The sequence below is a fragment of the Notolepis coatsorum genome, assembly GCF_963971535.1.
Source record: "Notolepis coatsorum genome assembly, chromosome: 8".
Taxonomy (NCBI): Eukaryota; Metazoa; Chordata; class Actinopteri; order Aulopiformes; family Paralepididae; genus Notolepis; species Notolepis coatsorum.
This window is the reverse complement of record NC_140172.1, coordinates 7,120,476-7,144,698: the sequence shown is the minus strand read 5'-3', so window position 1 is coordinate 7,144,698 and position 24,223 is coordinate 7,120,476. Positions and strand designations below refer to the sequence as shown.

At 49.6% G+C, this 24,223-nt stretch overlaps 1 long non-coding RNA gene across 1 annotated transcript in view; it reads right to left on the bottom strand.

Moving 5' to 3' along the window:
• The window catches only part of LOC311233053, a 45,257-nt gene extending 21,580 nt beyond the window's left edge, over positions 1-23,677 (bottom strand). The window contains exon 1 of the long non-coding RNA XR_014620002.1: positions 23,564-23,677. This is a non-coding gene — a long non-coding RNA (uncharacterized lncRNA). The remainder of the gene's footprint in view (positions 1-23,563) is intronic.
• Between the last annotated feature and the right edge of the window lie 546 nt (positions 23,678-24,223).

Genomic DNA, 24,223 nt, shown 5'->3' with positions numbered 1-24,223 from the left:
ACCTGTAACTTGTTCTTGTCAGAGACCAGCAGGGCTGAGTCGTCCGCAAACAGGAACAAGTTGCAGTCACAAGCTGACGACATGTCATTTGCATAAATTAGGAACAGTAGTGGTCCTAGTATGCTTCCTTGTGGAACACCACAGTTCACTGTGAGGGGGGGGGATAGGGTACCGTTTACCTCCACCATCTGTTCTCTCCCCTCCAGGTAGGATTGTATCCAGCTCACTGATAAACTATCAAAACCAATTGCTTTTAGCTTGTCAATCAGAATGGTGTGATTGACAGTGTCGAAGGCCTTTTGTAGGTCTAGCATGACCATGCCGCAGTATTTGCCCGCGTCCACCTCTTGCTTGATGTGGTCGTTCAAATAGAGAAGACATGTGTCAGTGGAGTGGGATGTTCTGAAGCCAGATTGGAATTCGTAGATTAGATTTTTATCCGTAAGGTACTTTTCGACCTGTTCGTATACTATTTTTTCCATGACTTTCGAGATGGATGTAAGGATAGAAACAGGGCGGTAGTTGCCTGGGTCTAATTTGCTGCCCTTTTTGTGCAGGGGTGTTACTCTCGCTATTTTGAAGTCCTTGGGGACGTGTCCCTGTTTTATGGAGAGGTTTATTATGTGTGTGATGACTGGGGTGATGGCGGCTGCTGAGTCTCTGAGGAATTTGGAGGGGATGTTGTCATGGCCAGTGGCCTTGTTCGGTTGGAGGGCGCTCAGTTTATTGAGTACCTCATCTGTAGTTACCATTTCCAGTTTGAAATCGTCTTTGTGGACGCCTAGGTTCTTGTAGTATGCTACTATGTGTTCTACCCCATACTGCCCTGAGTGGGAGGGTAGTTTGTTTACCAGTGTTGTGGCTATGTTTGTGAAGAAAGTGTTTAAGTAATTGGCTACATCCAGTTTGTCTGTGATGAGCGTGGTGTCCGTCTTTATGTTTGAGAACCTGGTTTTAAGTTTTTTACTGCAGCCTAGTTGATTATTGAGTAATTTCCAAAGTTCACATGGTTTATTTTTGTTTTCCTCAGTTTTGTCATTGATGAAATTTTTTTTGCTGTTTTTATCATGGAGTTTACGTCATTTCTTAGTCTGTTTCTTTCTAGTTTGAGTTCAGTCACGTGGGCTTGGAGTTCACTGCTCGTGCTTTTGGTAAGCTTTGACTGACTTTTATGAAATTCAGAGCATTGAGCGGTACATTTCTGGTGGGATACCGTCTCTTCCAGGAGCCCTACCACTATGCATTTCAGATATGGCCTCCCTAAGTTCATCTAGTGTGATGGGTGTTTCTAACTGTTTAGCGTCATCCTCCGATAGTTTAGGAAGGTTAATTTGATTAAGATATGTGTCCATTTTGTTTTGATCGAAAAATGATTTTTTATTATAAAAAAAAATGTTAACTCATAAAAATATATTGGGTCGCACCTAAATCGGCAGGGTCGGTCGGCAACCGGAAACAAACCATTATTTTTTTTAGGCCTTAATGATTCAGTGATGTTGAAAGGAGAGCTGTCGAGGCTCTGCACTTGGGAGCGAGTGAAAGGATTTTGTGTTGACAAGACGGGTCCGGGAGGCGTGAATACTTTCGACAACAAATGTTTGTTTCCGCGTTCGAGTTTTGCGCTCTGATTGGCCAGGTCATGTGACATGTGCGCCAATCGTGGGACAGCAAGTTCTGCGCCTATTTCCGGGTCTAACAGCCTGCAAACTACCTGGCGTTCTATCGCCATGCTCTAAGACAAACTCTAACCTTAACCAACTTCGAAAGAGTGCCTAAGCTTCAGCGCTCCACATTGCTTTCAGTTTAGCTGGTCGTTCATACTAATACACATTGGCCGTATTAGGGGGTGGGGAACTGATGGGTGGGGATCGGGCGTTGTGGACAGCGACTCCTACAGGTCGGTTGGTGCGCCTGCGCAGTAGAATCAGGAAGTGTCTGGGGCAGCGTGAGCCTCCCACGCGTTACACCTCGCCACTGAGAGATCGAGCTGCGCAGGTGAAAAGATGCGACTGCTGTTACCTCAAGTACCGGAGGGGACTTGTGCTATGTATGACTTAGTCCACATTGCAGCCGGCTTGTGGGAGGCAAGAAAGAGCGTTCGTGACAGGGGAGGGTTGAATTGGATGATACGAAATTGGGATGGGAGAAAATATAGAAAAATTGGAGAAAAAGTGGATCAAACAAAAAAGAGTGCCTAAGCTTAACAGTTGGAATCAGGGAAGGCGTTCTATCGCCATGCTCTAAGACAAACTCTAACCTTAACCAACTTCGAAAGAGCGCCTAAGCTTAACCAGTGTAGAAACTTGCGGTCCCACGATTGGACGTACATGTCACATGATGACCAGAAATGACCTGGCCAATCAGAGACGTGGAAACAAACATTTGTTGTCTAAAGTATTCAGGCGTCCGGGAGGGGAGGGGGGAAATGCCCCAGCAGTGTGTGTGCGCGTTTGTCAACAAGGAGAGAAGCTGTAGGAGAGAAAACCGTGATGTACGTGCATCCAAGCTGACTGCTGTTTTTTAAGAAACGTCGTTTATTTTTTTACACAAACGTTTCTGTGCGCGACAGATTTCAGATGTGCACGGGAGCATTTGGACATGTGCGCGCACAGGCGCACCTTAGAGGGAACATTGGTTGGGTGGGGGATTTTTTTTTGTTGCATTTACCAGGGCCCGTTTCTAATTGCAGCCACCCGTAGGTGCTCTTTGAGAGTGGTTTTGAAGGAGGGTAGGGATTCACATTATTTTACGGCTGTAGGTAGGGCGTTCCACATTATTGTGGTGGCCTAGTTGCGAAACGTGTTTAGTCCATTGTTTGAGCCGAATCTGGGTTGGACGTGATTTGTGGAACTCCCTCTGGTGTTGTGGTCATGAACTTCACTGACCTTGTTACTCAGCTGATAAGAGTGGTACCCTTCCTGCTGTCTTGTTGTACAAAACTTGTAAGTCGCTTTGGATAAAAGCATCAGCTAAATGACTAAATGTAAAAATGTACATGGGTATCTTTGTGGTGTAGTGTATCTTGAAGACCAGGCCGATTGCAAGTTGCTGTACTCTGTCGTCTACTCTAACAGGGCTCTACGCTAACCTTTTTGACTAGGGGCACAGGTGCTCCTAAATGAAATAATTTAGGAGCACACAAAGAAATTTAGGAGCACCCAAAAATATTTAGGAGCACAGTGAAAATATGTCAAGTAACAGAGTTTTTTTTTTTTTCAAAAATAAATGTATATTTGTACTGTGTGTGCATGTGCAAACGGGAACGGGACACATCTGTGCAATAGCACATACCACCAAAGTCACTGGCCCACTGTGTGCGTGTGTGTATCATCTGCGTGTGCAAACGGGAATGGGACAGACATTTGAACTATTAATTAAGTGATTAATGCCTACTATGGCAAAGTTGTAGCCAACAACTAGGCCTAATAAGAAAGGCAGTGACATTGAACAAAAAGGAGACACTGGCTTTACAACTAGGGCCATCAGTAGAGGGGGGAGCTAGTGTTGCTCTTTTAGAAAAATAATCCTTTCAGGGTTGCCTATTGAAATACTGTACACCTCCAGTACAGTAGTTTGCGTGTCAGGTAGACCATTGATTGACAGTCGATTCTGCCAATTACAACGTCACACCGTTGCACTCTGGCCGTCCGGCGCTGCAGCTGGACCTATTGCCACACCGCTTGCACTCTGGCCGTCCGGCGCTACAGCTGGACCCATTGCCCACCTCTGCGGTTGATAACGCTAGCCAAGTTAGCTGTACACACATACACAGTGGGCCAGTTGTAGGGGTGTAACAATGCATCGCAATGCATCGATCCTACTTTGCAATATTTACAAAACATGACATTGTTTTCGAACTCTAGCCATGGGGAAATGTTTAGCCAATTCACGTTAAATTTGTATGTCTTCCCTCCGGCTCCAGTGGGTGTAGCTTCGCTAGCTACAGTGGCTACATTGGGTGTAGCTTCGTTAGCTACAGTGGGTACATTGGCCATGCTGGCTAGCGCCAGTATCTTGGTTAACGTTAACCATCACCTCTGTAACATGAGCTGCCTCGCCTGACTTCTCATTCTCCGGTATCTTTCGCGCAAAATAAAAATGAATGGGCTTCGACATGGCTGTAAGTATTGTCTGACTCAGACAGATGCTGATCATTACTTTCAGTTTCCAGTCGCGTGACCACAGGAACTCTACTGTGATTGGAACGTTTATGCGGCTGTGAACTGTGGGACTTGTAGTTTCTTAACGATTCTTGCAGCGGAGAATAAAAGGACGAATGAGGAGGCTGTACTCTGCACTCGCCGGCCCCACTCGCACACCGTGCGAGTACTTGATTTTGCATGTTCGCACGCACATATTTTTAGGGGCATATGCGAGCAATATGGTCGCACTGTAGAGCCCTGTCTAAGCCATCCTAGATTGTCAATATGGGCAGGGGTAAGGTGGGTTTTTAGGAGTAAGGCCAAGCAGTAGCCTGACCAGTTTGTTTTGTGATTTTGGAGCCTTGTTTTTAGGGCCTTTGAGGTGCTTTGGTACCATGAGGACGTGCAAGCATAGTCATAGAAACCTTGAATGAGTGCTCCTGTTAGTCTTCAAGGCATTCTTATTTACCAGAGAGGAGATCCTGTACAAAAATCGTGTTCGTTGGTTGCCATTTGCCTCTAGGATGGAACCCAGGTAGGTAATTTCATCTTTCCTTGTCACAATATTGTCACCCACTGTATAGGGATGCCCCCCGGACCCCGGTTCTAAACGGGAACCGGTACTAAATTAGAAAAAAACAGAGTATTGATAAGCTCCGACGTTATCGGTACTGCTATAGATACTCTAGAAATTATTATTATTATGATTTTTTTTTCGAGGAATTTAAACGTTGCGAACTATCTCTCCTCTCTGCACGAGAAGCGAGGCGCAGCGAGCCATTATTACACACACTCGTCGCGAGCCGCTCACACTCACACATACGGGTACTTAAGGGAGGTGCCTGTCCGTGGCTCCGTGCTGCTGAAGCGCGCTGCACACAGACAGCTCTGCATGCGCTCGTCATGGCAGAGAGAGCGAAGCGCTCGAAAGAATGGGTATACTTTACGAGAGTAGATGCCGACAGCGCACGTTGCCACAAGTGCAACAAAACATTTGCCAGTAAGGGTGGCAATACGAGCAATTTATCAAAACATCTGTTGGCAAAACATAATATTATTGTGCAGAAATGCACCGTTTTTGACTGCTTTGCTCACAATGTTCCATCTGCATCCACGTCCACTGCAGGTAAGCCAAGATATGGAGTTAGCTAGGCTAATAACGAATTATTACGAATAGGCTAATAAATAAAATATAATTGCTTAGCTACAAATATATTTGAAAGATGACAACTTTTTATAGATCGTCAGGCTGAGGCTGCAGCCACCATGTCCCAGCCCACCCCTCCTCCCTCTACCACCACCGGTCTCAGCCAAGCCCAAAGTCCCTTCACCCTAGCAGCTAGAGGAAGGATGACAGAGGATAGGGTGAAATAGTGTCACAGCCTCTACTAATAAAATAGAGTATTGAACCGTTTTTAACAGCTGGGTATTGGGTGGGACATTCTGATTCAAGTACTTTCTAAATAAAATAGAAAGTCCCAAAATAGTTAATTTATCTGACTGCTTGTATTAATTGATCAAAAAGTAGCCATGTGCAGTAATATCTAATATAGTTATATAAAAGAATAATAAAGCAATGGCGATTATGTTGTTGTGAAGGATCAGATTAAACCGAATATATATATTTATTTGTATATATATATTTAGTTGTATTTGTATATCGTTTGATATCCCCTGTATATTCCTTGTACAATATGTGTTGTGAAGGGCCAGATTAAACCGAATATATATATTTATTTATATATATATATTTAATTGTATTTGTATATTCTCTAATATTCCCTGATATCCCTTGTATATTCCTTGTACAATATGCATTGAATATCCATTCTAGCCTACTGAACATCCCATAATAGTCTCCATTCTACTATTGGTCGAGACCTTGGTGCCAGGCTGCCATACCCCTCAGACCCAGTTCAAACGTACCGCTCGACATGTACGAACAAGTCCTAGTTCCGCGTAGGAATTTGGCTACCGCACCACTAATGGGACTATTTGTTCATAGTGCGTATATATACTGCGCTACTAAAGTAGGACTTTCTTTTCAGTCCAGTTTCTTACCCTCCAATAGAGTCACAGACGTAAAGCCTCCCCGCGACGCCACGTGTGGGAGTAAGGCCAAGTTCGCCTACCATCGGTATTGAGACATCGTGTATATTAATATTTGAATAGTCATATTTGGCACTATATCGTCGAGTTGGACGTAGTCTATTAAGCTAATAATAGTCTGTTAATATATAGTGCTTCGTGCGGTGAGAATACTACCGTAGTCAGTACCCCATCGTTTCGGGCAGAGAACTGGCTGCTTACCCAGGGTGGTTGACCCTATGTGAAGCTGCACCCGAGGAGCCCCAGAGCCAACGAGCGAGTGGACCTGTATACCGGATTATTCTACCGACGACAGCCCGCCTTCCCAGGCACGGATTATGCTTTGGATACTTTGATTATTCCATGGATAAAGACCCCCGACACTGCCGTGTGTTGGAACCCCCCCCCCTGGAGAGGACGCAAGGTGAGGAGACGCTCTGCAAGACGAGGTCGCTTCACGTCTCTCCCCCGTGGACCGGAGAGAGCCGGCCCACAAAGAGTCCACCTGCTTTCATCTGTGGTCCAAGGATCGCCGGCGCATTGAACGGCACTACAGTGGGTTCACCTGGGATACCCTTGGCCGGACAAGGCAGCCGGATTCTACCCCCCCCCCCCCCCTCCTACTCCTGTCGGCTTACAAGCGACCGGATTACCCCCTCTAGTGTATCTAGTATAATCATTAAAGTATCATTGCTGTTATTCCTTAACTATTCCAGGTCGTATATTTACCACCTGCGCCTTCAGAGATTGGACATTCTCTATTGATATACCGACGAATACTCCTTGCCATAAAAGTGCATACTATTTCAATTCATAAATGTAATTAAGTGATTAAGTGCTTATTCTACACACCATCGCTGTGTAGAAATAAAGACCTGTTTCTAATTCGTACATTTGTGTTGGATCCGTTTCATCTACGTGAGAGTGTTCATGATAATATATTTATGCCGTGTACTGGGTGGCCGAATATTAAGTACAAAGGTAGTGGTAGTAAGTATCATATCTAGTAATACAGTCAGGGAATTGTACCCCTCAGTTACAATTGGTCCTTCGAGCCGGAGGGTAATTAGTGTAATATTAATATAGTGTTATTAATATTGAAATGGCCTATGATGAACACTCCACGAAACGATCCTCCTAACCAACGCCCGCAGCGCGAACGACGGCTCCCTCAGTACTTAGAGGCTTACGCTGTCAGTCAACAACCTAGTCTTCTACTAACAGTAAACGCGGTTAAACTAGAAAGTAAAAGTATGTCTAACCCCAACGCCCAGACTACCCCGACCATAGAGCCCCCTACGGGCTCTAATGTAACTGACCAAGTTCACGGTGGGGACCAGTGGGAACCAGACATGACTTCACACCGCGCCAGTACTGAAGAAGTAGTCCCCGATGAGTCCCGGGAGGAATACAACGCTACCGAGAGAGAACTCGGCACGGAAGAAGACGGGGAGAGCACCGTGGAGATAGAGCTCCAAGGCTCCGCAAGGAGTACCCCGAGGGAAGGCTCCCCTATACAACCGCCTTCTCCCAGCGAGGCAGAGAGGACCCTACAGCAGGCCTTCCTCATCAGCCTGAACGCCGCTGCTGAACGCGACCGACTGCAGATCCAGCAGCGAAGCGAAGAAGAGCATATACGTCTAGAAATAAGACGCATTCAGATGGAAGAGAATGTGGCCCGAGACCGAGCAGACAGCCAGCGAGCAGCTGCTGGTGCTCTACGGGACGCAGAGCGCGACAGACAGCAAGCGCAACTAATAGAACAGCTGATCAGACGGACAACACCCTCTCCCTCCGCCAGAGGCTCCAGGAACTCGTCTAGACACACCTCCAGGGCGGCATCCCCTAGCCGAGTAAACAACCCTGAACTTGACCAACAGACGAGGTCTATACCCCCCACAGACCACCTCCCCCCACCGGTCCAAGCGAGACCTAGCAACCGGGAAGGAGCAGCATATCCTGTGGAGAGGCTAAACCAGAGACTACAAGCACTGGATGACCTAACTGAAGACGAAGAGGAAGAGGAGGAGAACCACGCCCGACGACAGCACAGTACTCTACCGGACCAGGAGGTCCGGTACAGCCCAGGCTATACTCCCGCGGAGCTGCGCTACAGACCCCCGACTCTATACACGGGTGAGCACGACGCACGACCCGCACCGAGGAACAGCACCTGGACAAGCGGGCCATGGTACACTGCCGGTACCAGCCCATACCAAGGAGCGGGAGGAGACTCGCCTAGGAGGCCTCTCCCCCAACGCTCGCCGATGTATCCACAGTCAGCGTCATACATTGGCACGCCTATGGTACCCGACTTCACCCAAGAGAACCGGGCCCAGTATACAGAACTCCGCACGTGTCTGGAGACCATGTTGGTGGATGTATTGGATGAACGCCACAAATACGCCATCCTACTGAAGCACTTAAAGGTACCCCGCGCACATAATATAGCGCTCGCCTACGCGACTTCCACCACCCCATACACAGCAGCGCTGGTAGCATTGGACCAGAGGTATGGGCGCATATGGGATTACGTGATCCAGGAGATCCGACACATCGACCGCTTACCCCCAGCAATAGACAATCGAGCACTGGACGACCTGTCCATCAGAGTGCAGTCCCTGGTAGGGATGTTGGGAGCGCAAAGAGAGAAGGGGAGGCATGAACTTTACGCCAACTCAAATGTGGAAAGGATCCTGGAGAAGCTGCCGCCCGCTCGTCAGGAGCGCTTTAGGCGGCAGAGGGACCACAGAGACCCGAATGGCCCCGAACCGAACCTCCTCGATCTAGCAGACTTCCTGGCTAGAGAAGTCAGCAGCCTACGGCTAGATACATTCGGACGGAGCACCCCTGGCTCCAGAGAAGGAACCAGACGACTAAATGATGGAAGAAGATCGGTGACTGTGATGCACCAATCGGAGTCAGTACCGAGCAGCAGGAGCCACAGTACCCCCTCCAGAACGGAGAAGTGGAAGATAGTGTGCCCCTACTGTGAGAAAGAACACTGGCTAGCGCAATGTGACTCCTTCCCCAAGCTGAACGCGGAGGAAGCAGGTCAATGGATAAAGTCCAACAAGCGCTGTTTTCGCTGTGCGCACTCACACATGGCAGCCGAATGCCGCTTAAAGAAAAGGTGCACCAAGTGCGATGGAGCCCATCTGGACATACTTCACGACAGTAACAGACGGCGCCCTTCACCTGCACCATCCAGCCGCAAAGCGAGCGTCATGTACATCGATCCCGCCAGCAGCAGTGGAGCCCGAGTACTCCTAAAAGTAGTGCGTGTGACACTAAGCTACCAGAATAAAGTCCTGGACACTTACGCCGTCCTCGATGACGGGTCAGAGAAGACCCTGCTGCTCGCCTCCGCTGCGGCCCAGCTAGGGCTGCGGGGAAGCGAAACCCAAATGACAATTCGGACAATAAGACGAGATTTGAAGACGATAAAGGGCGAGAATGTCTCATTCTCTATCGCAGCAAGCGGCCAGCCTGAGCGACGGTACCAGATTGCAGACGCTTTCACCAGCCAAGAAATAGGACTGTCGCGGTACACATACCCCGTCGCCAAGCTGATGGAGAAATATGCACATCTGCGCAAGTTACCGATCCCGCTCATAGACAATGCTATGCCGACCCTGTTGATAGGCTCCGACCATGCAGACCTCATTGTCCCGATAGACCGGGTTCATACCGGACCCCGAGGCTGCCCTGCAGCAGTCGAGACCCGTTTGGGATGGACTCTCCAAGGCCCGCTCGCCAAATCTCTCAACCGAAGTACAGCCACTAGATGTCTCCACTCCCGAGTCACAGAGGGAGAAACCGCACTCCTGCAACACGTAGAGCGGCTATGGACCCTGGAACAAATGCCCTTTAAGAACGGAAAGAAAGACATTCGCTCTAAAGATGACATTTACGCCATTCACCTCCTCGAGACAGGGACCAAGAGAGTCCCGGTCAACGGCGTGTTGAGATACGCCACGCCACTCCTGCGGCGAGAAGGAATGCCTACTTTCCACGCCAAGACAGACGCCACAGAACGGTACCTGCTGAACACGGAGCGGCGCTTAGCCAAGAACCCCGCCCAAGAGAGTGTATACCGCGCTGAGATTGAGAAGCTCATCACAGCGGGACACGTCACAAAGATGGACATTAAAGAGGCTGACCAGACCACTGAATCGTGGTACGTGCCCCACCACAAGGTCCATCACAACGGTAAAGACCGCATAGTATTTAACTGCAGCTACCAGATCGGATCCCAAAATCTGAATAAAGAGTTACTGCCCGGTCCCACACTCGGCCCCTCCCTACTCGGCGTTCTACTCCGCTTCCGCCAGGAAAAGGTGGCCATCAGCGGGGACATTAAAGGAATGTTCCTGCAGGTGAGATTAGTAGAGGCGGACAAGCCCCTGTTACGGTTCCTATGGAGAGAGAAGCCAGGAGATGAGCACCCAGCCATCTACCAATGGGAAGTCCTCCCCTTCGGAACGACGTGCAGCCCCTGCTGTGCGACATTTGCACTACAGAAACATGTAGCCGAGGACCCAGCAGCGGACGAAGAGGTCCGACACAGCGTAAAGAACAGCTTCTACGTAGACAACTGTCTACAAAGCCTTTCAACCCAGGAAGAAGCCGAGGCTCTCCTGATTAAACTCCGCGCCTCATTGATCAAAGGCGGCTTTGATCTCAGGCAGTGGGCCAGCAGCGATCCGCAAGTACTGCGCAGCCTCTCCTCCGAGGACAAGGCAGCCAGCAGCGAGACCTGGATGGCTACAATCCCGGGAGAAGCCCAGGAGATGACCCTGGGATTGGTGTGGCGATTCAAAACAGATTCGCTTCACTACAGACACAAGCCCCTGACTACGGAGCAGGGAAGGCCGGCGGCGGCGCCGACCACCAGACGGAGTGTGTACACAACACTCGCCCGACAATATGACCCGCTAGGATGTATTCTACCGTACACCACCAGGGCAAAAATGATTGTACGAGCATTGTGGGACAAGGACCAGGGCTGGGACGACCCCATTCCCGCACACCTTGCATCCACCTGGAGAGAGTGGGAGATGGAGCTCCACTCACTCCCAGGCGTTAATATGCGCCGAAGCTACTTCCCACCCACGGTGAGGCCAGAGACATGTAAAATGGACTTACACATCTTCAGTGACGCCTCAGAGGTCGCATACGGATCAGTAGCCTACTTACGGGCCCAAGAGAAGGGGGGAGAGATCTACACAGCATTTGTCCTCGCCCGCTCGAGAATAGCCCCACGCAAGCAACAATCTATCCCACGTCTAGAGCTCTGCGCAGCCCTAGCCGGAGCGCACCTAGCCACGCTCATCCAACGTGAGCTCACCATACCGGTGTCTAGAACAATCCTGTGGTCAGATTCCACGACGGTACTCGCCTGGATCAAATCGGACTCATGCAAGTACAAAGTCTTCGTGGGAGTCAGAGTCACCGAGATTCAAGACTTAACCGAAGAGTTAACCGGAGAAACAGAGTGGCGCTACGTTGATACAAAACAGAACCCAGCTGACGTCATCACCCGGGGGATGCCCCTGGATGACCTCACCCGTCGCAATGTCTACAGTGACGGCCCCGCATTCCTAAGACTCCCGGAAGGACAGTGGCCCATGCCTATCCCGAGGGAAGCAAGTCCAGAGGAGGTGGAAATTAAGAAGTCTGTGTTCTGTGGATTGAGCACCGTAGCCTCCATCGACCCTAACATAGACGATTGCACGTCCATAGAGAGTGCACAACAAAGAACATTCCTGCGGTACCACCCGGAGTGCAAGTCCCCCGCTGATATGTCAGCAGCTAACTACGAGGAAGCAGAATTGCTTCTACTGCAGCGAGCCCAGAGAGACTCGTTCCCCGATGAATTGGCCTGTCTACAGGGAGGAAAGCCCGTCCCATCCGACAGCAGATTAATTCATCTGGCCCCCGAGAGCGACGCTCATACCCTCATCAGAGTGGGTGGTCGCCTACGCAGAGCCCCCAACACACTCCTGATGGGGCGGCTAGATCCTGCATTACCCCAGACAATGTACCGGCCTGAAGAAGCGAACGGCCGACGGATGTGGAGGTACAGCCAAGTATTAGCCGACAAGTTTTGGAACAGTTTCCTACTGCACTACCTACCGTCTCTACAGACCCGCCAGAAGTGGGTAAAGGAGAGAGACAATTTGACAGAAGGAACAGTCGTCATGATTATTGATCAATCACTGCCCAGAGCTATGTGGCCGGCCGGCCGCGTAAGCAAAGTGATCACCGGTGCCGACGGCAAGGTCCGAGCAGCTGAAGTGCTCGTCCAGGGTCGCACTTACACCCGTCCCGTGGCAAGGCTCATAGAACTGCCTCGACTCCCAGACACAATCGATGATGACCATGACCCTACAACCCTATGACTTTGTGAAGTTGACTGACCCTTACAGCAAACCCTTATGTGTAAATAGACAACGCGATTAATCTGTCTCTGTTTAACTGATTAGGTCTGGGACCTATTCAGGGGGTGGCTGTTGTGAAGGGCCAGATTAAACCGAATATATATATTTATTTATATATATATATTTAATTGTATTTGTATATTCTCTAATATTCCCTGATATCCCTTGTATATTCCTTGTACAATATGCATTGAATATCCATTCTAGCCTACTGAACATCCCATAATAGTCTCCATTCTACTATTGGTCGAGACCTTGGTGCCAGGCTGCCATACCCCTCAGACCCAGTTCAAACGTACCGCTCGACATGTACGAACAAGTCCTAGTTCCGCGTAGGAATTTGGCTACCGCACCACTAATGGGACTATTTGTTCATAGTGCGTATATATACTGCGCTACTAAAGTAGGACTTTCTTTTCAGTCCAGTTTCTTACCCTCCAATAGAGTCACAGACGTAAAGCCTCCCCGCGACGCCACGTGTGGGAGTAAGGCCAAGTTCGCCTACCATCGGTATTGAGACATCGTGTATATTAATATTTGAATAGTCATATTTGGCACTATATCGTCGAGTTGGACGTAGTCTATTAAGCTAATAATAGTCTGTTAATATATAGTGCTTCGTGCGGTGAGAATACTACCGTAGTCAGTACCCCATCGTTTCGGGCAGAGAACTGGCTGCTTACCCAGGGTGGTTGACCCTATGTGAAGCTGCACCCGAGGAGCCCCAGAGCCAACGAGCGAGTGGACCTGTATACCGGATTATTCTACCGACGACAGCCCGCCTTCCCAGGCACGGATTATGCTTTGGATACTTTGATTATTCCATGGATAAAGACCCCCGACACTGCCGTGTGTTGGAACCCCCCCCCCCCTGGAGAGGACGCAAGGTGAGGAGACGCTCTGCAAGACGAGGTCGCTTCACGTCTCTCCCCCGTGGACCGGAGAGAGCCGGCCCACAAAGAGTCCACCTGCTTTCATCTGTGGTCCAAGGATCGCCGGCGCATTGAACGGCACTACAGTGGGTTCACCTGGGATACCCTTGGCCGGACGAGGCAGCCGGATTCTACCCCCCCCCCCTCCTACTCCTGTCGGCTTACAAGCGACCGGATTACCCCCTCTAGTGTATCTAGTATAATCATTAAAGTATCATTGCTGTTATTCCTTAACTATTCCAGGTCGTATATTTACCACCTGCGCCTTCAGAGATTGGACATTCTCTATTGATATACCGACGAATACTCCTTGCCATAAAAGTGCATACTATTTCAATTCATAAATGTAATTAAGTGATTAAGTGCTTATTCTACACACCATCGCTGTGTAGAAATAAAGACCTGTTTCTAATTCGTACATTTGTGTTGGATCCGTTTCATCTACGTGAGAGTGTTCATGATAATATATTTATGCCGTGTACTGGGTGGCCGAATATTAAGTACAAAGGTAGTGGTAGTAAGTATCATATCTAGTAATACAGTCAGAGAATTGTACCCCTCAGTTACAATATGCATTGAATATCCCCGTTTCTACTAAACAGCCCATAATAGTTTCATTCTACCATTGGACTAGAACCTGGCGCCAGGTTGCTATACCCCTAGGTCCAAGTTCAATCGTGCCGCCTAACATGTCGAGGCAGCCCCCGGTTCCGCGCAGTAATATGCCGGGCGAAATACGTGTGGTACTATTTGTTCATAGCGCATATATATATGACGCTCGTAAAGTAGAACTTTCTTTTAGTCCAGTTCTTTACCCTCCAACAGAGTGACAGACGCAAAAGCCTCCCCACGAAGCACGTGCGGTGTAGTAGGGCCTACTTGGCCCAGAATAGGCATTGAGATATCGTGTAGATTAATAGTTGAATGGTCATAGTTTGGCACCATACCGTCGAGTTGGACGTATTCTATTAAGCTAATAATAGTCTATTTATGTATGGTGCATCGTTCGGTTCGAGTTCTACAGTTATCAGTACCCCCATCGTTCCTGACGTTATCTGGACGCTTATCCAGGCTGGTCAGACCCCTAGTGGTGATTGCATCCGAGGAGCTCCGGGTCAAGAGCGACTGGACCTGTATATTGGATTACTCTACCCGACGACGGCGAGCCTTCCACGGCTCTTGGATTATGCTTTATGTGCTTTGATTATTCCATGGATAAAGGCCAACACTGTCGAGTGTTGGAATTACCCCCCGGAGAGGACTACAGGTGAGGCGGCGCTCTACACGTGAGGTCGCACCACGTCTCTCCGTTGTGGACCGGCAGATACCGTTCCACAGAGGGTCCAGCTGTGTTCGTCTACGGCCCCAAGACTTTGGATTCTCCCAAGACACCGTCGGCCAGATGGGATACCGCCAGCGACTTCTCTAACCCCCCCCCCCCTCCTACTGTCTTACAACCAGCGGGACCCCCCCCCCCCCCATAGTGTATCCAGCTATAATTATTTAAGTACTATCGCTATCGTTTCCTAAATATTCCAGGTTGTATACTTACTCCCTGCGCAACCAGAGATTGGACATTCAATGTTGATTTACCTACGAATACTCATTTGCCATAAAAGTGCATACTTAACATTTCAAATCATAAATGTAATTAAGTGAATATTGTGTACACCCTTTGCTGTATTAAATATTCGATTTGGTCCATTTGTGTTGGTTCGTTTCATCAGGTGGGAAAGTGTTCATCATACTTATATCTTGTACTGGGTGGCCAGAAGTTAAAGTACATGAGGTAGTGGTATTAAATATCATATCTAACAATACAGTCAGGGAATTGTACCCCTCAGCTACAATTGGTCCTTCGAGCCGGATGGTAACTAGTGTAATATTAATATAGTGTTATTAATATCGAAATGGCCTATGATGAACACTCCACGAAACGATCCTCCTAACCTAGAACGCCCGCGGCGCAGACGACAGACACCTCAGTACTTAGAGGCTTACACTGTCAGTCAACTACCTAGCCTTCGACAAACGGTAAACGTAGTAAAAGTAGAAAGTAAAATTATGTCTGACCTTAACGACCAGGTTTCCCCGACCACAGAGGCCCTAGTAGGTCCTAATGTAACTGACCAAGCCCACGGTGGAGACCAGGAGGGAATTGACATGCCTTTACCCCCTGCCACTACTAAAGAAGTAGTCCCCGACACGCCCCGGGAGGAAGACAACCCTACAGAGAGAGAACTCTGCACGGAAGAAGAAGAGGAGAGCGCCGAGGAACTAGAGCTCCAGGACTCCCCAACGAGTACCCCCAGGAGCGGTTCACGCAGGAGCGGCTCACCTCCACTACCGCCTTCCCCCAGCGAAGCGGAGAGGATACTACAACAGGCGTTCCTCGTCAGCCTGACAGCCTCTACCGAACGCGATCGGCTCCAAGCACAGACGCTTAGCGAGCGCGAACGTCTCCAAGCCCAGGCGACCAGCGAGCGCGAACACCTCCAAGCACAGCAACGGAGCGAAGAACAGCGCACAAGTCTGGAGATGAGACGCTTCCAGATGGAAGAGAATATGGCAAGAGACCGCGCCGACGCCCAGCGCACCGCTGCCGGTGCCCAAAGAGACGCAGAGCGCGACAGACTACAAGCGCAACTAATAGAGCAGCTGATCAAAAGGACAACTCCCTCTCCCTCCGCCAGGGGCTCAAGGAACTCGTCGAGACAGCAGTCAAGAGCAGCGTCACCGCAACGAGCAAGCGACCCTGAACTTGACCAACAGACCGAGTCTAGACCCCCCGCAGACCCCCTTCCCATACCGGTCCAAGCGAGACCCAGCTACAAGGAAGGAGCGGCCTACACTGCGGAGAAGCTAAATAAACGATTACAAGATCTGGAAGATTTGATAGAAGAAGAAGAGGGAGAAGAGGAGAACCAAGCCCGACGACAGCACAGTACTCCACCGGACCAGGAGGTCCCATACAGTCCAGGCTATACCCCCGCGGCGCTGCGCTACAGACCCCCGACTCTATTTACGGGTGAGCACGACCAGCCCCGAGGAACAGTACCTGGACCAGCGGGCCATGGTACCCTGCCAGTACCGGCCCACAGCGAGGCGCAAGAGGGGACTCGCCCAGGAGGTCTCTCCCCCAACGCTCGCCGATGTATTCGCCATCCACGGCGTCATACAACGCCACGCCATCAATCCCAGACTTCGTCTACGAGAGTCGAGCACAGTACACGGAGCTCCGGATGTGCTTAGAGACAATGCTGGCGGATGTCATTGATGAACGCCACAAGTATGCAATATTATTGAAGCACCTGAAAGTACAGCGAGCACACAATATAGCGCTAGCCTATGCTACCTCCTCGACCCCATACACAGCGGCCCTTGCAGCGCTGGATCAAAGATATGGACGTATATGGGATTACGTAATCCAGGAGATAAGGCATATTGACCGCCTACCCCCAGCCACAGACAATCGCTCACTAGATGACCTGTCAATCAAAGTGCAGTCCCTGGTGGGGATGCTGGGAGCTCAACGGGAGAAGGGCAGGCATGAGCTGTACGCCAACTCTAACGTTGAGAGGATTTTGGAGAAGCTGCCACCCGCAAGACAGGAGCGCTTTCGGCGGCAGAGGGACTACCGAGATCCCGACGGCCCCGAGCCATCCCTCCTTGATCTGGCCGACTTCCTGGCGAGAGAGGTCAGCAGCTTACGACTGGACACCTTCGGGCGGAGCACGCCAAGCTCCAGAGAGGGACCCAGGAGAATAAATGATGGAAGAAGATCGGTGACTGTCATGCACCAATCAGAGTCAGTACCGAGCAGTAAGAGTCACAGCACCCCCTCGAGGAAGGAGAAGTGGAAGATAGCGTGTCCCTACTGTGAGAAAGAACACTGGCTGTCACAATGTGACACATTCACAAAGATGAATGCAGAAGAAGTGAGCCAATGGATAAAGTCCAACCGGCGCTGTTATCGATGTGCGCGGCCCCACATGGCAGCCGAATGCCGCCTAAAGAAAAGGTGCAGCCGGTGCGATGGAGCCCATCTAGATATACTACACGATAGTAACGGAAGACGGCCTACACCTGCACCACGGAGCGGCACCAAGGCAAGTGTCATGTACATTGACCCCGCCAGCAGCAACGGAGCTCAAGTGCTCTTAAAGGTAGTCCGTGTGACATTGAGCTACCAGGATAAAGTCATGGACACTTACGCCGTCCTTGATGACGGGTCAGAGAAGACCCTTCTGCTCGCCTCCGCTGCGACTCAACTGGGACTGCGGGGGAGCAAGAACGAAATGACGATTCGGACAATAAGAAGAGATTTGAAGACGATAAAGGGCGAGAATGTCTCCTTCACTATCGCAGCCAACGGGCAGCCAGAGCGACAGTACAAGATCACAAATGCTTTCACCAGCCAAGAAATAGGACTCTCGCAGTACACCTACCCTGTCACCAAGTTGATGGATAAATATGTGCACCTGCGCCAATTACCTATCCCGCTCATAAACGGCGCTACCCCGACCCTGTTGATAGGCTCCGACCATGCAGAACTCATAGTCCCGATCGACCGGGTCCACACCGGTCCCCGAGGCTGTCCTGCAGCCGTCGAGACCCGCTTAGGATGGACATTACAAGGCCCCCTCGCTAAATCTCTCAACCGAACCGCAGCCACTAGCTGCTTCCACTCCCGAACGACAGAAGAAGACACCACTCTCCTGCAGCATGTCGAGAGGCTATGGACCCTAGAGACAATGCCCTTTAAGAACGAAAAGAAAAACATTCGCTCTAAAGAAGACATTTACGCCATCCACCTACTCGAGCAGGGGACAAAGAGAGTCACAGTCGGCGGAGTGATGAGATACGCAACTCCACTCCTGAGGAGAGAGGGAATGCCCCGCTTTCACGCAAAGAAAGACGCCACAGAGCGCTATCTACTGAACACAGAGCGACGCCTAGCCAAAGACCCCGCTCAACAGAGTGTGTACCGGGCTGAGATTGAGAAGCTAATCACAGCGGGACACGTAACAAAGATTGACATTAAAGAGGCCGATCAGACGACCGAATCATGGTACGTGCCGCATCACAAGGTCCATCACAATGGCAAGGATCGCATTGTGTTTAACTGCAGCTACCAGATCGGATCCAAAAATCTGAATAAAGAGCTTTTGCCCGGCCCCACACTCGGCCCCTCCCTACTAGGCGTGCTACTGCGCTTCCGCCAGGACAAGGTGGCTATAAGCGGGGATATCAAAGGGATGTTCTTGCAAGTGAGACTAGTAGAGGAGGACAAGCCTCTGCTACGGTTCCTATGGAGAGAGAAGATCGGAGATGAGAACCCATCCATCTACCAGTGGGAAGTACTCCCCTTCGGAACCACATGCAGCCCGTGCTGTGCTACATTTGCACTACAGAAACACGTCACAGAGGACCCAGCAGCAAATGAAGAGGTCCAACACAGTGTGAAGAACAGTTTCTACGTAGACAACTGTCTACAAAGCGTCTCGACTCAAGAAGAAGCCGAGGCTCTCCTAATCAAGTTACGCGCCTCCCTAATCAAAGGAGGCTTTGATATCAGGCAGTGGGCCAGCAGTGACCCGCACGTATTGCGCAGCCTCTCCTCCGCAGACAAGGCTGCCAGCAGCGAGACCTGGATGGCGACAATCCCAGGAGAAGCCCAAGAAATGACACTAGGATTAGTCTGGCGCTTCAAAACAGACTCGCTCCACTATAGACACAAACCCTTGGCTCCAGAGCAAGGAAGGTCGGCGGCGATACCGACCACCAGACGGAGTGTGTACAGAACACTCGCCAGACAATATGACCCGCTGGGATGTATTCTACCTTACACCACCAGGGCAAAGATGATTGTACGAGCACTATGGGACAAGGACCAGGGCTGGGACGACCCAATACCCGCACACCTTGCCTCAACATGGAGAGAGTGGGAGACGGAACTCCGCTCACTCCCAGGTGTTAATATACGCCGCAGCTACTTCCCATCCACAGTGAGGCCAGAGACATGCGAGATTGAGCTACACGTCTTCAGCGATGCCTCCGAAGTAGCCTACGGATCGGTTGCTTATTTGCGTGCCCAAGAGATGGGAGGAGAGATACACACTGCTTTCATACTGGCCCGCTCAAGGATAGCCCCACGTAAGCAACAATCTATCCCACGTCTAGAGCTCTGCGCAGCCCTCGCAGGAGCGCATCTAGCCACGTTAATCCAACGTGAACTCACCATTCCGGTGCATAGAACAATCTTGTGGTCAGATTCCACGACAGTACTCACATGGATTAAGTCTGATTCATGCAGATACAAAGTCTTCGTGGGAGTCAGAGTCACCGAGATTCAGGAACTAACAGGAGAAGCAAGCTGGAGATATGTGGATACCAAACACAACCCAGCTGACGTCATCACCCGGGGAATGTCCCTGGATGACCTAACCCGTCACAACATCTACAGTGACGGACCAGCATTCCTCCAGCTCCCGGAAGGAGATTGGCCTACGCCCACCCCGAGGGAAGCAAGTAGAGAGGAGGCTGAGAACAAGAAGCCTATGTTCTGTGGACTGAGCACTGTCGCCTCCACAGACCCGAACATAGATGACTGCATTACCCTAGAGAGTGCGCAACAAAGGACATTCCTGCGGCACCACCCAGAGATTCAGTCCACCACTGACATGTCAGCAGCTGACTACGAAGAAGCAGAACTTCTTCTACTACAACGAGCCCAGAGAGACTCGTTCCCCGATGAGCTAGACTGTCTACAGGGAGGAAACCCCGTCCCATCAGACAGCAGACTGATTCACCTGGCACCACATAATCTCATCAGAGTGGGTGGTCGCCTGCGGAGAGCCCCCGATCTACCAGATGACATTAAGCACCCGATCGTCTTGAACAGCCGACACAAGGTCACAGAGCTGATCATAAAGAAATACGACGAGGATGTGCACCACGCCGGAGCAGAGAGAGTCTTCGCGGAGATCAAACGTCGTTATTGGATATTACAAGGGAGAGAAGCAGTACGGCGCTTCCAGCGAACCTGTCTAGACTGCCGTAAGTGGCACGCGCAGCCCAGCATACCACGGATGGCTGACCTACCCCCCTGTCGCCTCCGAATCGGCGACAAGCCATTCCACTCCACAGGCATGGACTGTTTTGGCCCGTTGTATATAAAAAGAGGAAGAGGCACCGAGAAGCGGTGGGGTATTGTATTCAAATGCATGACCACCAGAGCGATACATATCGAGCTCCTTCCGACCATGAGCACAGACTCATTCCTTATGGCCTTCCGGAGATTCATATCACGGAAAGGACAACCGTCTACATTGTTGTCTGATCACGGGACCAACTTCAAAGGCGGAGAAAGAGAGCTGAGAGAGAGCTTCCAAGCTATGGGCCCAGAACTTAAGACCCACCTCGCTCCAGCCCAGGTTGACTTCCAGTTTAATCCCCCGAACGCACCCCACTTCGGTGGAACCTGGGAACGAGAAGTACGCTCTATAAAGACAGCCCTGTATGCCGTACTCGGAGCCCAGACTGTGGCAGAGGAAGTCCTAATGACAGTCCTCACGGAGATCGAGGGAGTATTGAACTCCAAACCCCTCGGTTACGTCTCCAGTGATGTAGCAGATGTCGACCCAGTCACCCCCAACACACTCCTAATGGGGCGGCTGGACCCCGCGCTACCCCAGACAATGTACAGGCCCGAAGAAGCGAACGGCCGAAGAATGTGGAGGTACAGCCAAGTACTAGCTGACAAGTTTTGGAGCAGCTTCCTACTTCACTACCTACCGTCTCTACAGACCCGCCAGAAGTGGGTAAAAGAGAGAGACAATTTGACAGAAGGAACAGTCGTCATGATAGTTGACCAGTCACTCCCCAGAGCTAGGTGGCCGGCTGGCCGCGTAAGCAAAGTGATCACCGGTGCCGATGGCAAGGTCCGAGCAGCTGAAGTACTCGTCCAAGGGCGCACCTACACACGGCCCGTGGCGAGGCTCATAGAACTGCCCCGACTCCCAGATACTATCGATGATGACCATGACCCTATGACTTTGTGAGTTGACTGACCTTACAGCGGACCTTGAGTGGAAGACAGTGCGGTTAATCTGTCTCTGCTTAGCTAATTAGGTGGGACTAATTAGGGGGCGGCTGTTGTGAAGGATCAGATTAAACCGAATATATATATTTATTTGTATATATATATTTAGTTGTATTTGTATATCGTTTGATATCCCCTGTATATTCCTTGTACAATATGCATTGAATATCCCCGTTTCTACTAAACAGCCCATAATAGTTTCATTCTACCATTGGACTAGAACCTGGCGCCAGGTTGCTATACCCCTAGGTCCAAGTTCAATCGTGCCGCCTAACATGTCGAGGCAGCCCCCGGTTCCGCGCAGTAATATGCCGGGCGAAATACGTGTGGTACTATTTGTTCATAGCGCATATATATATGACGCTCGTAAAGTAGAACTTTCTTTTAGTCCAGTTCTTTACCCTCCAACAGAGTGACAGACGCAAAAGCCTCCCCACGAAGCACGTGCGGTGTAGTAGGGCCTACTTGGCCCAGAATAGGCATTGAGATATCGTGTAGATTAATAGTTGAATGGTCATAGTTTGGCACCATACCGTCGAGTTGGACGTATTCTATTAAGCTAATAATAGTCTATTTATGTATGGTGCATCGTTCGGTTCGAGTTCTACAGTTATCAGTACCCCCATCGTTCCTGACGTTATCTGGACGCTTATCCAGGCTGGTCAGACCCCTAGTGGTGATTGCATCCGAGGAGCTCCGGGTCAAGAGCGACTGGACCTGTATATTGGATTACTCTACCCGACGACGGCGAGCCTTCCACGGCTCTTGGATTATGCTTTATGTGCTTTGATTATTCCATGGATAAAGGCCAACACTGTCGAGTGTTGGAATTACCCCCCGGAGAGGACTACAGGTGAGGCGGCGCTCTACATGTGAGGTCGCACCACGTCTCTCCGTTGTGGACCGGCAGATACCGTTCCACAGAGGGTCCAGCTGTGTTCGTCTACGGCCCCAGGTTCTGTGGGCACTGGGTCTAAGACTTTGGATTCTCCCAAGACACCGTCGGCCAGATGGGATACCGCCAGCGACTTCTCTAACCCCCCCCCCCCTCCTACTGTCTTACAACCAGCGGGACCCCCCCCCCCCCCTTAGTGTATCCAGCTATAATTATTTAAGTACTATCGCTATCGTTTCCTAAATATTCCAGGTTGTATACTTACTCCCTGCGCAACCAGAGATTGGACATTCAATGTTGATTTACCTACGAATACTCATTTGCCATAAAAGTGCATACTTAACATTTCAAATCATAAATGTAATTAAGTGAATATTGTGTACACCCTTTGCTGTATTAAATATTCGATTTGGTCCATTTGTGTTGGTTCGTTTCATCAGGTGGGAAAGTGTTCATCATACTTATATCTTGTACTGGGTGGCCAGAAGTTAAAGTACATGAGGTAGTGGTATTAAATATCATATCTAACAATACAGTCAGGGAATTGTACCCCTCAGCTACAATGTTCTTAATTTTTTTTACTAATTTAAATATTATTATTTTTACTAATAAACTAACCTACACTGTAACACGCAACACTTTGATGAACATTGTTACTCAGCTGATAGAGTTGTGCCCTTCCTGATGACTTGTCGTACAGAACTTGTAAGTCGCTTTGGATAAAAGCGTCAGCTAAATGACTAAATGTAAATGTATCTGGAGAAATGTAATCTTTTATTGTGAAGAAAATTACGTCGCTGCAGTTGACCATGGAGATGGTAAAGTACTATATAAATGTAAAACATTTGACATTTTTTACAATTAAGGTGGGATTGTACAACTTCAAGGCTCCTTTCGAGCGACACTGCTGCAAGGAAGGAGCAATAAGAGGAAAACAAAGTAAACATAATTGTACTTACAGATGTTGTGGTGTCCAGTCTGCTGTCTGTTTCCACAAGAAGAAGGTTTTGATCCAGATGTTTTGAGTAGAAAGCCTTGGTCCAGTACAGTTCCGTCACAGAAACTTCACACTGTAAACACACAAAGCATTTGTTGAATAATCAGGGCTCCAGACTAACTTTTTACATTGGTTGCACCAGTGCGCCTAACTTTTTCATTTAGGTGCACCAGCTCATAATTTAGGTGCAACCAAAAATGTCCACTGTGCCTTTTGCCGCTGCAATAATACATTTTAAGCGTTACCTTTACCATTACCCTTTTTGTCAGTTTCCATACACATTAGTAATTTCGTAAGATGTTATGTAAATTATTGTAAAAAATAACATTGTATTACAGTTAGCTCGCAAAGTCCAATCCTTCACATGTTTATGTCTATTTTAACACATTCAGCTCAGCTCCAGTTAGAGCTGTCCCCAAGCCTGTTTTTGGGATTCAAACATTCGCCAGGGTTTTTCGAACGGATGTTCGAACCATCGTTTTTAATCATGCAAACAATTTGCTCCTAAATACGGAGGTGTAGTCTGACGTCACTTTGGACCGCCTGCGAGGTTCAACCATATAGGGATTTATCTTTGGGAAAATGGATTATCGGCTATTGTAACAATTCTACCTCATGAACA